The sequence below is a fragment of the Canis aureus genome, chromosome 3 (genome assembly GCF_053574225.1).
Source record: "Canis aureus isolate CA01 chromosome 3, VMU_Caureus_v.1.0, whole genome shotgun sequence".
In the NCBI taxonomy this organism is placed as follows: Eukaryota; Metazoa; Chordata; class Mammalia; order Carnivora; family Canidae; genus Canis; species Canis aureus.
This window is the reverse complement of record NC_135613.1, coordinates 22,289,406-22,303,750: the sequence shown is the minus strand read 5'-3', so window position 1 is coordinate 22,303,750 and position 14,345 is coordinate 22,289,406.

Here is a 14,345-nt window from a genome sequence, read left to right as displayed (position 1 = left end):
CCTGTATTACAAATGCAGGAGTTCGTGTTTCCCTGATGCTCCTACCTGGATCCCGGACCAAAATCCTTCTAATTGGAGCAGGAAGTTGAATCCCCCATTCCAATGAACCAGTATTTTCTAAGCTCCCTGGGGGCCCAGGCCTCAGGTTAACCCCTAGTGATGAGGACACAGGAGGACACAGTCCCTGCCCTTGGGGAGCTCCAGGCCATCCCCCCATCGGCAGCCCAAGAGCTCTCAATCAGACCACGGGAGAGCTGACTGCTGGGCCAGAGGAGGCGGGGACGCTGACGCCGGGGGATCTGGGGATCTGATGGGGCTTCACCGAGGAGACGTGACATCTGATGGACTTAGGACGGGGTTCCTTGACCTCACCTCAGCCTGGCTGACATCTGGGGCCAGATATTCCCCGTCCTGGGGGCTGTCCTGTGCACTGTCACCCACACCGCCAATTTCTGACAACGAGAAATGTCTCCAGATAGTACCGAAAGTCCCCTGGGAGCAAATTAGCCCTAGTGGGGAACCACTGGCTTCAAGGAAGGAGCAGATGGAAGAAACACCCCTACATACAGGCAGGTTCATGGTGAGGCTGAGAGGCAGGCCGCCTGGCAACATACAAAACCGGACAGAGAAGCTTCAGCTGCCTGGGAGAGCCTTGGCTATCTCGTTGGGAAATTTGGACTCTGTCCTGTAGGCAGTGGGGAGCCATGGAAGGTTACTAAGCAAGGAGTGATAGGAAAAGGCTTACTGCTTAGAAAGATCACCGTTAGTGGTATGGAGGTGGGGAGAGTGGCTGAGAGGCCACTGCACTGATCCAAGCAGGAGAGGACATAGGCACACACAAGGAGTGTCGCCAGGCGAGATTGGTGAAATGCTACAGGAATCTGGGGCAAGGGGATGCTGAAGATAGCAGAGCTCCAGCCAGTGGATGCCCTGTGTTGGGCCTAGAAGGCAGTGGCCAGGAGGCGGGGGCATTCCTTGCTGCTGGAGAGGCATGCAAGCAATGAAGCAGGGCTGCAAGTGAGCCTGGCTGAAGAGGAGGGCACACCTTCCAGATGCCCAGCTGAAGGACCCAGGCACAGTTCTGGAGCTGCATGCCGAGGAAGGGCGTGCTCACACGTGGGTCAGGACGGTGTGCTGGAGGGTGGTGTGTAAAACAGACCATGCGTGCACATGCCCATCGGGGATCCCAGGATGAAGCTCCCTGCCCCCCCATGTTTTTACAGTTGACTGACCCCAGAGGACTTTGCAAGTGCCCAAAGAACAGGCCAAGGACTGCCCTCCGAAGGGCCACCCCATCGGCCAGAACAAGCCCAGCAATTTTCTCAGAGTAGGTGTAAATCCCAAAAGGAGAAACCTGATTTCATGTGGCCAAACATGGGACTGTAGGTGAATCCATGTGACGCGGAAGCAGAGTCTGAAGGCATCTTCTGCAGCCCCTTCCCCCATCCCTCCGCATCTGTCTGCATCGTGCCAGGAGGCCTGGGAGGTCCCATGGCACACACCCAAGAAGGGGCTGGGACTCCATTGCTGCATGCCCCACATGCCTTGCTCTGTGCCTGGCACGGAAACGATGCTCAAAGAATATGCATGAGTCCAAGCTGCTGCTTTGCCCATTAGACAAGTTCTGGAACTCTTCCATAAACACACCTTTGAAAGACCAGCTCCTTCTGCTAAGCTATGCAAACAGTCAGCACCTTTTAATCCAAAGAAAGAACTCTGAGCCTTTTTATCTGACCCCGAGACTCAGCAGGGCCTGAGGATTTTGAGCCAAGGGCCCACACAGAAAGCGGGAGAGAAGGGAGAGCCGTCAGCGCTGCCAAGTCAGGGCATCTCCAGCCGCGACGCCCCCTGGGTTGTCCCCAGGACTGACTTGTGCACAAGCAAATGTTGTGGGTTGAACCTTTACTGCTGTTGTCTCCCGCACGTCCATCTGCTCTGATGGATGATGTTTCCCGATGGCGAGATGTGTGGTGGGTGACGCCGTGGACCTGTCCCTGCAGCCAAGCTCTCAGCTAAGTGCATGGGTCTCCCTTCAGCCTGCAGCCTGGTGCACAGGAGGGCTCCCTCTGCAGGTTGGGGCACCAGCCCCTCAGGTTCTTGGATGCCCTCTCTGTCCCCATCTTATAGGTGAGGACATGAAAGCACCAAGAGGTTGCTGTCTCATCCAAGGTCACACAGCTGACAGCAAGCAGGCAGTGAATGCCTTTAACTAGGAAACCACAGAGACTCTCACAGCATCTGTACCCATAAGTACTTTCTGAGTGAACAAGGACACTAATAGAGCATAATGATCCCAGTGCCTGAGGTACCCACCATTATCACCATCATTATTACCAGGGCTCAGCTTTATGGGGTAAGGTTGACGAACAGCAGGCCAGGGATGGCAACCAGCCCCCCAGATGCCCCGGCCATGCCAAGCTTTCGTGTGCCGATGCAGTCCATCCTGAGCCTGGACACCCTGCTGAGTCCTCTGGTCAGCCCCTACCTCCCCCTTCTGGGGATCTGAGGCCTCCACCCTCGGGTGTCCTGGGTCTCTTCCCACACAGAGCCTGGGCTGGGTGTCCACCCTCATCCCCTGCCTATAATAATCTGAAGGTCGGGGATCCCTGGGTGGCGCAGCGGTTTGGCGCCTGCCTTTGGCCCAGGGCGCGATCCTGGAGACCCGGGATCGAATCCCACGTCGGGCTCCCGGTGCATGGAGCCTGCTTCTCCCTCTGCCTGTGTCTCTGCCTCTCTCTCTCTCTCACTGTGTGCCTATCATAAATAAATAAATTTTAAAAAAAAATAATCTGAAGGTCAAGGCAATGCAGAGATCAAGAGCACGGGCTTGCAGACGGTGGACAGGCCTTCCCTGCACACAGGCTGCTGGACCGGCTTCCTAATGTCCACTTCCTTGTCAGGACAGTGGGGATGGGAACAGACCAACCTCATAGGACTATCACTTCCTTTCCCAAAACCAGTGATGCCCACGTTCAGCCCGAGGTCTGACAAGCTCCCGTCCACGAGGTCACAAATCCCCAGGCCTGGGCAGAGCAAAGTTTCCATCAGAGGCAGCACAAGCCACTGTTGGACCCGCAGCTCACCAGGCAAACAGGGCCGCCCACCTGCCAGGCATGCCGGGGGAGGCGTCACCCCAGGGTCCTGCCGCCCGCGTGCTGGGCATTGCCATGCTCCATAAGGGTTGGAGATTCGTCTGCACTATTGCTTCTGCCAATACTCCAATCTTCTCTGTTGCTGGCCGTATTCCATTGTCCGGACATACCACCGCTGGCTTCCCCGCCTGCTAGCGCTGGACACTGGGCTATTATCCACAGAGCCACCATGGACAGTTTGGGGACCTGTGTGCTCACTTCTCTTGGGCACATGTTCAGGAAGGGAATTGCTGAATTAGTTTAGATCCCACCAGCAGTGTCCGGGAGCTCCAGCCCCCTGCAGTGTCTCCAACGCTTGGTATTCTGGTGGGTGTGACTTTCACGGGCTTTTCTCTGATGAGTAATGATGCTTGTAGGACTCCATGTGCTTCCTGGCACCATTGGTATCTTCTGTATGGAAGTGCCACTTATGGGCTTTTGCACTGTATTTCCAGTTCTTTGTCTTTTTCTTACTGATTTGTGGGGATTCTTTATATGTTCTGGATAGGAGTCCTTTATCAGATATATGTATTTGGAATATATTCTCCCATTCTGTAGCTCAACTTTTCACCTTCTAAATGGTGTCTTTTGGTAAACAGGAGTGTTTTATTTTGTTTTTGTCTTTGTTTGGGGGGTTTTTTTGTATATTTTTTATTGGAGTTCAATTTGCCAACATATATAACACCCAGTTCTCATCCCACCAAGTGCCCCCCTCAGTGCCTGTCACCCAGTCACCCCATCCCCCCACCCACCTCCCTTTCCACTACCCCTTGTTCCTTTCCCAGAGTTAGGAGTCTCTCATGTTCTGTCTCCCTCTCTCGTATTTTCACTCATTTTCTCTCTTCTCCCCTATAATCCCTTTCACTATTTTCTATATTCCCCATATGAATGAGACCATGTAATGTTTGTTCTTCTCCAATTGACTGACTTCACTCAGCATAATACCCTCCAGTTCCATCCACGTTGAAGCAAATGGTGGGTATTTGTCGTTTCTGATGGCTGAGTAATATGCCATTGAGGAGTGTTTCATTTTAATGGAGTCCTTTGTACCAACTTTGTTACAGCAGCATCCTCCAGGTCCCATCTTGGAAATCTGTCCCCTCTTGGGTTCTCAGAGCACTGTACACAAGCACTTGCCGGTGTGCTATTCTTTCCATCTCGGCCCTGCAGACCTCACACGGTCAGGGAGGTCAGTCCTATCACAGTACCCAACCCCTGGCACAGCACCTAGCACACCATGGGAGAATCGTGGGGGACCCCTGGGGTCTCCCTGGGGTCTCCCTGGCTATGTGGCTGCCCCTCATGGTCTCCACCCTTGGCACCTGGAGAAGGAGGGTGCCCTTTGGTGGAGCTCCTGGGCTCTGGGGCCAGAGCGCAGAGTGGACTCCCAGTCGGCTGTGTCAGCTGCCCTGACCACTTCCCCAGGGAGCCCACCTGGACCCGAGTCATCTCCCAGCCCGGTCCAGACACCAGGGCATCCCAGGACCTCACATCTTCCCAGAAGGGAAGATCAAAGCCCCAGCTCCACTTCAGAGGCAGGAACTTGATTGTGGAGATAACCAGGCCATGGGGTGAGTGAGCAGAGAAATCACAGTGGGAGGGACAATTGGGTCACTTGAAACCCTTACTCCTTGAGCACATGGGAGGCTCCATCAGACCCTCACATCCTGGGATTCTCACTGGCTTAGAAGCTCTCAGTTCAGAAAACTTAGAGGGAAAACTCTCACCTAGGTGTCTAAGACCCTGAAAGGAAGAGTCAAGGATCCAAAACTCCCCAGCATTGAGGGTGGTACAGGGACTTTGGGTCTGACGCAGCTCCTGCCGCTGACCGTGGGTGCCGTTCCCGTGTGGCACCTGCACTGTAGGTCTACCCCTAGAAAGTGCACCACGTGTTCCCCAAAGGGCACATTCTAGAATGTTCAGTACAGTGCTGACACCAATAGCCCCGAACTGGAAACTACCCAGATGGCCATCCACAGTGGGATCAGAAAATAAATTGGGACGTATTCACCTGATGCTACACAGCAGGTGGACATGAGCACCCTGTCCCAACACGCAGCAACTTGGACGTATCTCCCAGACGTGCCACTGAGAAAGGAGGCAGACAGAGTAAATACTCTGTGACCCTAGGGGGTGGGAGTCACAGCCAGTCACAGGCGCCTCCTCGAGGTGTTCAGGGTGACAAGCGAGGCTGCCCTGAGGAGGGGGCCGCGAGGGGCCGGGGACTGTCCTGACCCGGGGCGGCTGGCTCAGCCCACAGGGCATCATCGAGGCACCCCTGAGTCCCGCACACTCACCCAGGGGTGCTGCGTACCTCTGTCCAGGGCTTCTCTTCAGACAGGGTGGGTGGGCCTTGGTGGCAAACAGGCTGGGCTTGCCCCTGGTGGGCGGCCCGGCCCCCGCCTTTGCCCCATGGGTGTCAGCTGAGCGCGCCCCTGGAGCCCGGGGAAGCCGGTACCACCGGGAGCAATAAACACGCCGCAGCTGGGACGCGGTTGGCAGGGTCCCGATCGCATCCAAGGACCGAGCAGCAGGGACGCAGACCCGGAGCCGAGGAACAAAGGCTGGCCGTGTGAGGAACAGCTCCCCTCTCCCTCGGAGGACGCGCTATTTATTTGAACAAGAACCCACATGGCTCCTTTTTATCCCCTCCGGAGCATATTTTATGTCGCCAAGAATTTCATGGCTATTAAAAGCTGCAAAGGAAAAATCCTCTTAGGGCTGCCTGTTTGTAGCAAGGGGTCGACAGGTCTTCCAAGCGAGGAGGTGGCAGGGCTGTAGCAGCTACCCTTAAGGTAGCCGGCTTCCAGAATCTATGGAAGCTGAACGTGCGCCCCGACCCAGGGCCCAGCAGGGCCACTTCTGTGCCACCCCCAATCAGCAGAGACACACGCTGGGCATGTCCACGGCTACCCGACCCAAATGCCCAGCGATGGGCATGAATGGAGACATGAACCAGGCCAATATTCACAACAAACTCAAAAAGTCGACAGCCACAGACCCACAAACCTAATAACCATCAAAAGAAGCCGGATACAGAGGCTCCCGTGCTATATGACTCTGCAGCCATAAAGCCACAGTGGTGGGGGTCAGCACGGCGGTCCCTGGGAGGGGTGGATGTGAGACCGGGGCAAAACGGGGACTCGGGGACACTTTGGGGTCGGGCCACATTCTGCGCCTTGGCCCGGGAGCTGGTATCACGCATGGGCACACACACCTGGTGACAGTCCCGGAGTGCTGCAGTCATGACACTGTGCTCTTCCGTAAGTGCTACCTCAATAAAAGATTAGTGTAAGTGTAAAGCACATTTTAAAGATGTGTCCTGGCTAAGCCTTGAAAGAAAAACTGGAAAATCACCCCCACTTATCTTCCCAAAGGGCCCCTTGGGAGCTGCTGTGTCCAGGCACGGAGCAGACAATGCGCTCGGGAATGCAGTCACAGTGTCTTCTGCTTGTCGCCAGCCCAGGGCCATGCCGCAGAGGTGGTCAGTGGGGGCGCCGCAAGGTGGGAATGATTCTAAGCAAAACTCTGTGTGGATCCCGCCCTGTGGCCCTGAGACAGGAAGCCGGCTTTGCTGCAAGCCACAGAAGCTCACAAGTCGGGGGCCAGAACAGGACAGAAGGGGCCTTGTGGCCATTTTGTAGTGTGCACGCCTTCTCTTGCTTACTCACCAAACGCTGCTCTCAGTGCTGCTGGAAAAGGTTTAGCAGATGTGAATTAAGTCCCTAACCAGTTCATTTTCGATTAATCTAAGGGAGATGACCTTGGGTGGGCCTGGCTTAATCAGTAGGAAGGTCTTCAAAAGAGACTGTAGGTCCTCCCTGCGGGGGAGACTCCAGTCTTAGGGTCTCGATTGCTCTCCCTTATCTATCATCGTTCCTTTGTGTCTGCCTCCTGGGGACAAACAGCCTCACAGGCCCCTGGAGTCCCAGCCTGCTCATCATCCTCCCTCCCTGACTGCCTGCCCTGTAGTTACTGGCCGCGCTTAGCCTCCATAATGGTATAAACCAATGCCTCATGAAACTTGTCCGTCTGTCTACCTCCATCCATCAATCCCTCCACCTGTCTCTAGATGTAGGTATCTACACAATATCCATGTGTATACTGCATATCCGCCCACATATCTGTGTCCCCTCCTACCCCTTCTGCTCCCCCACCTGACCCCCAGCGCTGAGGCTGTCACCCCACTGACAGGTGCCAGCAGCATCCTAGGTTGGTGCTTCCTGCAACATCCCAGCCTCCTCACCTGTAAAATGGGGACAGTCACAAAGCGCCTTGCTGGCCTCGCTCACCTGTACTGCGAGGATCAGATACATGAGCGCAGCAAAGCCCCTGGAATCGCACCCGCCCACCGTGAGGACTGAGTGTGAATGAGGCGTTCTTTCCTGTGAGAAGGAACTGGAAGGCTCGCCTGGATCCCCCTCTGAGTCTGAGTGGGGCCGGGCTAGATCTGCCCTCCCTAAATTTAGGTCACTCCAGTGAAACCGATGTTGCCAATGTACCTACTGCTTATGTTTTTGGCTTGACTTAGCTAATTTGTTTCTTTTACTCAAACTTTTGCGACTTAGAATCTTATTCAGGGGGACGCTTGGGTGGCTCAGAGGTTGAACATCTGCCTTTGGCTCAGGACATGATCCAGGGGTCCTGGGATCGAGTTCCACGTCGGGCTCTCTGCACGGAGCCTGCTTCTCCCTCTGCCTGTGTCTCTGCCTCTCTCTCCACATCTCTCATGAATAAGTAAATAAAAATCTTTAAAAAAAAAAAAAAAAAGAATCTTACTCAGGATGGAAATTGCCTATCGCCAGGAGAATGGGGGAGACAGTCTCAGGTTCCAGAAACGGAAAGCAGCTTGAGAATCCAGTCCCTTATCTACAATCCCAAAACCCAGAGGCTCTCAAAGACACACGACTAGTTTTTGGTTTTCATTTTCTTTTGTTTTCATAAATGCGGGCATTCTCATTGAGCGGCAAAACCTGACCTCTCCGACTTGAGGTCATTCTGTGTATTTATTCCCGTTACATGAAAATCACGTTTCACTGAAGAGCCATGACTAGACACAAGCCTGCAAGCCAGTGTGTGCACACACGCGCACCGCACACGCAGAGCTAGGGAAGCCTCACGGGACTCGGGAGTTGCCTGGCCTGGGCATGCGGGCCGCCTCTGCTGCAGCGGGTGCCGGGGTCCCTCCCGGAGCTGGGCTGGGCCGCGTGCAGGAGCAGCCCCCACGGCCCTCGGCACGCCAGCCTCCCGGAGCCAGCGCCCCCACAGAGCCTGGTGGAAGCCACCTGCTCTTCTGACTCAAGCTCAGACGGCACCTCCCATTGGCACTTTCTCGAGCTCAGGTGGTCACAGGGGTGGAGGCACATCCCTCCCGACAGCAACCGCACACTCAGAAGGCGCCTCATGTTTTATAGGCTTTAGGGTTGTCTGAGTCTGTACAAGCATCTATTTCTTTCCCAATTAAAAAAGATGTCTGTGCCTCCCTCTGTGTTCTTTGTAGCATAGAGTCCAAGTCCCCTGCTCTGTCACCTACCGAGGACATACCCAGGCAAGCCACTGGGCCCCACAGAGGGGCCCTCACAACCTGGATTCGTGCTCCACGACCAACGTGCCCGCTGCTGTGTGACTGTGACAGCTCTCTCGCGTGGCTCTCAGCTACAGAGAGGCCCCCATTGGAGGCTGCAGTGCTGGTGGGCAGAGAGACCCTCAGGGGCCCCCTACCCTGGGGCGTGGCAGTGGTGGCCCTTGGGGACTCATCCTTGGCCCCGCCCAGCCCCTTTCCTCCCCCACCCCCACTCCTCCAGACTCCTGCATGCTGGGAAGTCCAGAAGCCTCCGCATCCTCCATCCTCCCTTCTTGTGCCAAATGAGGGCCCACAGGGAGAGGAGAGCCTCAAGGCTGAGGGAGGATGGTCATCAGTCCCTCTGAGACTCCATAAGAACAGTGCTCTGCAAAACAGCTCTGGAGTTCTAGGTGGTTTCCACGGCTCGGGACTTATAACCTTGTTTTCTTCTTTTCCCATGTAGAGAAAATGCCTTGGCTCCTGGCCAGCCTCTAACCAGCAGTTCGTAATTACCCACGTGTGGAGCAGGGCAGGGTGGAGCCTGAGAAGGGCGTGTAGGGTCATGGGGAGCAGGGTTCGGAAGCCCAGGGGTTCTACTGCTTCCCGTGCCCCAAGGAGGCTCTGCAGGGGAGGCCTGGACACATTCGCAGAGCTGCGCTGACTCCATTCCTTGGGCCTGCAAGTGCCGCCCGTTCAAGCAGAGGAGGCCCCGTCCTTACCCCAGGACTGTAATAGTCAGTGCAACAGCTGCTGTAACAAACAGGCCCTGAAATGTCAGTGGCTTTACACAACCAAAGTTCCCTTCCACTCCGGACGTAATCCAGGGCACATCAATGTGGCTTCCCGTACTCATTCAGGGACCAGACTCCTTCTACCTGTGGTTCTGCATCCCCGGGGGGCGGCCAGTTTCCTCCACAGGATGCTCCCCCATCCCATCAGCAAATAAAGGTGGAGGAGAAGATAGAGAAGGCGCACTGTTCTCAACCAGGAGGCCTAGAATGGCCCGTGTCACTTCTGCTCCCACTCCTCTGGCAAGAACAGGGCACCCAGTCCCACCTAGAGGCGGGGGGGAGGGTGAGTCGTCCTCCTGTGCCCAAGGAGGAGAGAGTACCACATCTTGAGTCCGGCCTGTGGGTGCTAGAGGGCTCATTAAACACCAGGTATGACCCCCTGGAGCCAGTACCTCGCCAGTAGCAGCACTTGCTATTGAGTGGCAAAACATCAGGATGAGAGTTTCAAGGACTCTGCAGGGGCAGTTTCCAATTCTGAGGGTCTGAGACTAAATCTCTATAAGTATAGCCTGAAGGAAAATACTCTCTTTGGCCACCACGTCCAACAACAACCCTCCCTCCTCACCTCTACATTTATTCCTCTCCTATAGACCTTCCTTCCAGATTCTCAGGTGTCCTCAGGAAACAGTGGGCTGTTACTCTCTCTATTAACATCTAGATTATAGGCAAGTGCTTTCAAATTGAATAACTGCTACGCACATATCATTCTATGCTTGTGGAGAAATCTTGACATTAAGTTCATGCAAATCAAGAAAGGCTCTCTTATGCAGTCAACAACTTGCACAACTGCGCCCAGCAATCCTGTTGTAACTTCCGTCATCGGCTCAGCCTTGGAATGGGAATGGTGTGAGCTAGTCCTCAGCCCAACCGTAGAATCAGAGTGGGAAGGAAATGAGGTCATCAATTCTGGTGGTTTTGAAAGCCCTACTCCCTCCATCTCCCTCCAATTCCCCAAACCCACTGGTCCAGTCCAACCTCCTCAATTTCCTATAGGGAACCTGAGGTTCAAATGGAGCTGGGACTTTCCCAAGGTCAAGAGCCTTGTTATTGGTCAAAATTAGACAGCAGATTGGTCTCAAACTCCCAGTTTGGCCATCTGGACCAGCACTGCCCCCCCTCCCCCAAAATAATATGAGCCACATGTGTAATTTTAAACTCTCTAGCTGCCATATTTTAAAAAGTGAAAAGACAAAAATTAAAAAGAGAGGTGAATGTCAATTTTAATAATATATTTTCTTTAACCCAATATACCCAAAACATCAAAATGTAACGTTTGTTAAAAATATAACAACATACTTTACATTCTTTATTCCATACTAAGTTTTCAAAATCTGGTGTGTATTTTACACTTAACACGTCTTCATTTGGATGCTAAATTTGCACTGGAAACACTCAATCTGTATTTAGAGCTCATAAAATTTACACTTGAAAAGGTAGATTCACATGCCAAGTTGGTGCAAACAGGCGTATGAGTTTCCTTAACAACTGAACCCCGTATCCGTTGTCAAGTTAAAATTGATTAAAATGAAATAAAACTGAAATCTGTCAGTCTCTGGGTGACACAGGCCACGTTACTAGTGCTCGGTGGCCACGTGTGGCTCCCGGAGCGGGTACCGGTCTGGGCAGCTCTGAAACGCTGGGACCCTTCACAGCAAGGAACATCTGTGAGGATTGCGTCTCCCCAGGCCCATCTGAGAAAGAAGCAATGGCCCTGGGAAAGTAGCAGGGGCGCGGAGAGCGTTGTCCTCCTGCGGCCTTGCCTCTGTGGCGGTTTCCCAGGGCTCCTGCCTGACAAATGGTGGTGCTGGGCTTCCCCTCGGGCTCCCACGGGGGAGGGCGGCCTGGGTCTTTGGCAAGAACGGGACGGGGGGCCATCGGTACCTGGGGACCCCCTGGACGAGGCCTGACGAAGCTCTCTGTTGAGGTGGGACGCTTGGCTACCGAGCAGAGCCAGCGCCCCGACACCCTGAAGGCCCACAGGCCACGTGGCTGCGGAGAGTCTGGTTACAATTCTGGGCACTCAAAGGTGGGCCCCAGGTCCCCCACTGCCGGTTTCCTAGGGCCACTGCCCCAGTGCCACCAACAACAGAAATGTGCCGTACCCAGTTCTTGGTGCAAAAGTCTGAGATCAGGGTGTCACCAGGGCTGGTTCCTTCCAGAGGCCCTAAGCGAGGGTCCTTCCTGCCGTTTCCAGCTGCGGGTGTTGCTGGCAAACTTCAGCATTCCTTAGCTTGTTGGTGTACCCGCCCCATGTCTGCCCCGTCTCCCCACGGCACTATGTGTCCCCCCCGTGTGTGTCCATATCCAATGTCCCCCCGTGTGTGTCCATATCCAATGTCCCTTTTCTTGTAGGGACACCAGGCTGAACTCATCTGAGCTTCTTTACATCTACAAAGACACTGTTTCCCCAAAGGACACGTGCATGGGCACGGGGTGGGGGCCGGGGGGTGTTAGGACTTGCACAGGTGTTTTGGGGGGACCCAACCCACAGCAATGCTTTACAGTCAACCATTCATTGAGTTCCAGTCCACCTGGGGGTTTGTGTCTGGACGTGCAGACAGGAGACAGCCCCAGACGGTGGGAACCTCACACTCAAAGCCCCAGACCCCCAGTGGGACTCCCAGTCCCTCCCCCAGCACTTCCTGGACTCTCTTGGCTCTTCCAGCTCAGAAACTGGGGCAAGATGCCAGTCTGCTCAGGTTGGAGCCTCCCCAGTTCAGTGACCCATGATAACAGTTGTGATTGATTCCGGCCACTTTTCTGCAGAATGGACCAAGATTTGGGAAATGGCAACGTGATCTTTTTCTGCTCCTTCCACCCCCAATGAACCTGGAACACAGAGCGTAAAAACGAATTCTCCTCTAACTAGCTAATGAAGGGAAGGCCAGGGGCAGCCTGTCTTACTCCCACAGAAGGACGTCCCCACCTTCTGGAACCCTCTTCCTGGTTTCAGCTCACAGCCCCTACCTGACCCACACGCAACCCAGCCTTCTGCAGAGTGGCAGAGAAGAGAAGGCCGAGGCTGAGCTACCCCAGGGACACAAAAACCACACCCAGCGGTGGTGCACGCCCAGGGCACGCACCTCGGGCACCACGAGGGCCACACGGTCTCTGCACCAATGAGGGAAGAGGAGCAAGAGGGCCCTGGAAACGTCCACAAGGTCCCTCCTCCAACCTGGCCAGACGGGCTCTGGGGAGAGTGTTGATGCCAAGGCAGGGGTGGGGAGTGGGGGGGCTGGTGTGGACACTGGGGGGAATCTGCTGCCAGGTCCCGCCCTCCAGGCAGAGGTGGGGCAGGGGGCCAGCTCCCCAGAGAGGTTGGCGGCCCAAAGCTGAAGGCTCTCCCCAGGTGACAGTGGGGACAAGGCTCCTCTGAATGCAGCCACAGCCCCCATCTGGGGAGGCTGGGGCTTTGATCACAGCCCTGTGTCTGCCGGCTGGAGCCCGACCATTTCCCTGCATCTCATTACGGGAGCACTGCGCCGCCAGCACATCAGACAAGCCTGGCATTCTCCGTTTGACCTAATAAAGCCTTTCTGAATTGCTCTGTTCGTTCCTGGGGAAATGAGGAGGCCTGCTCCAATTACTCCCATAAGAAAAGCCTCTTAGAAAATGCTGGAGTGTGGGCAAAGGAAGGCTCTTCCTGCCTGCCCGGGAGCAGGGCTCGGAAATCCCAGGCGCCTTCTCCAGACAGCCCCTGAGAGGAGCCTGTGTGGAGCACCGAGCACTCCGGGAGAGGGCGGGGCCCCCGGGGGCCTCCCAAGGCCCAGCTTTCCCCCCACAGGATAGGGGGGCTCTTGTCTGGCAAATTGGCAGGTGAAATTGAGCATTAAGGAAACATGGGCCTGGCCAGGTCAGGGTGGAGGCGGAAAGAATTTGGGTTTGGTAGGAAAGATGGAGAAACATAATAGAGAGGGAGGGAGGAGAGAGCACGCCTTTCACAGGGCGCTGGGTCTCTGTGCAGTAGGAAGGTCGCAGCCCTGCAGGACTGGGTCAGAGGTTACCCAGTCTGGCTTTGGAAAATCATGAGGTGCATCATCTTGCTGCTCAGGGACCTTCACCCCCCAGCCCACCACCTCCCAGGGAGGAGAAGGCACACCTTCCAGCATGCAACTCCAGAAACGGTGGAGCTGGGGGGGGGGGTGCTGGCTGGAGCAGGTTTGGGGAACACTCCTGGGGAGCCAGAAGGCAGGGAAGGGCAGTGGGAGATGCTGGGTTGGAAAGCTGTTCCAGGAGAGGCTTCAGTTGTCCCCACAGAGAGCGTGACAGATCAGGTCACCCCTCAGAGCTGCCCCCGGGGGAGCAAGAGCTCCAAGCCTCTAAACTGGATTTGAGCTGCCTCCTGCTAATGCAAAATGGTATAAAATTAAGCAAAGCAGACAGGTTGGTCTGAGAATGAGCTTAGAGATGCAATTATACATCAAATTTTATCAAACATTGTATTTTTTAAATGAGCTTATTTTCATGATTTCGGATATTTTTTTTTCTTTAGGCTAAAGGTCTAATTTACTCTGAAATATCAGTCCACTTGAGGTAGACTCACTTTCTCAGCACGTGGCTTATCTGCCTCCACCTGTGCCCACAGCAGGCATTGCTAATCAACCACACACATCAGGCTCCTGCTAATCACAGCTCCTCCAATGCGACATTCCCTGTGCCTGAAGCTCCTTCAGGAGCTTGGCTGGTTCTTGGTTTAAATTCTCCAAAACGACGGTCCCGGCCATTCCCGGCTGGACCAGCTGTCCCAGGTGCTCACCCTGGTATGGTAGGTATCACGCTGCACTGCCTGCATCTGCTTGCTTCCTGTGTCTCCCACCGGGTGGGAGCTTCGTCAGAGCGCAGGTTAATGTCCGGTTCACC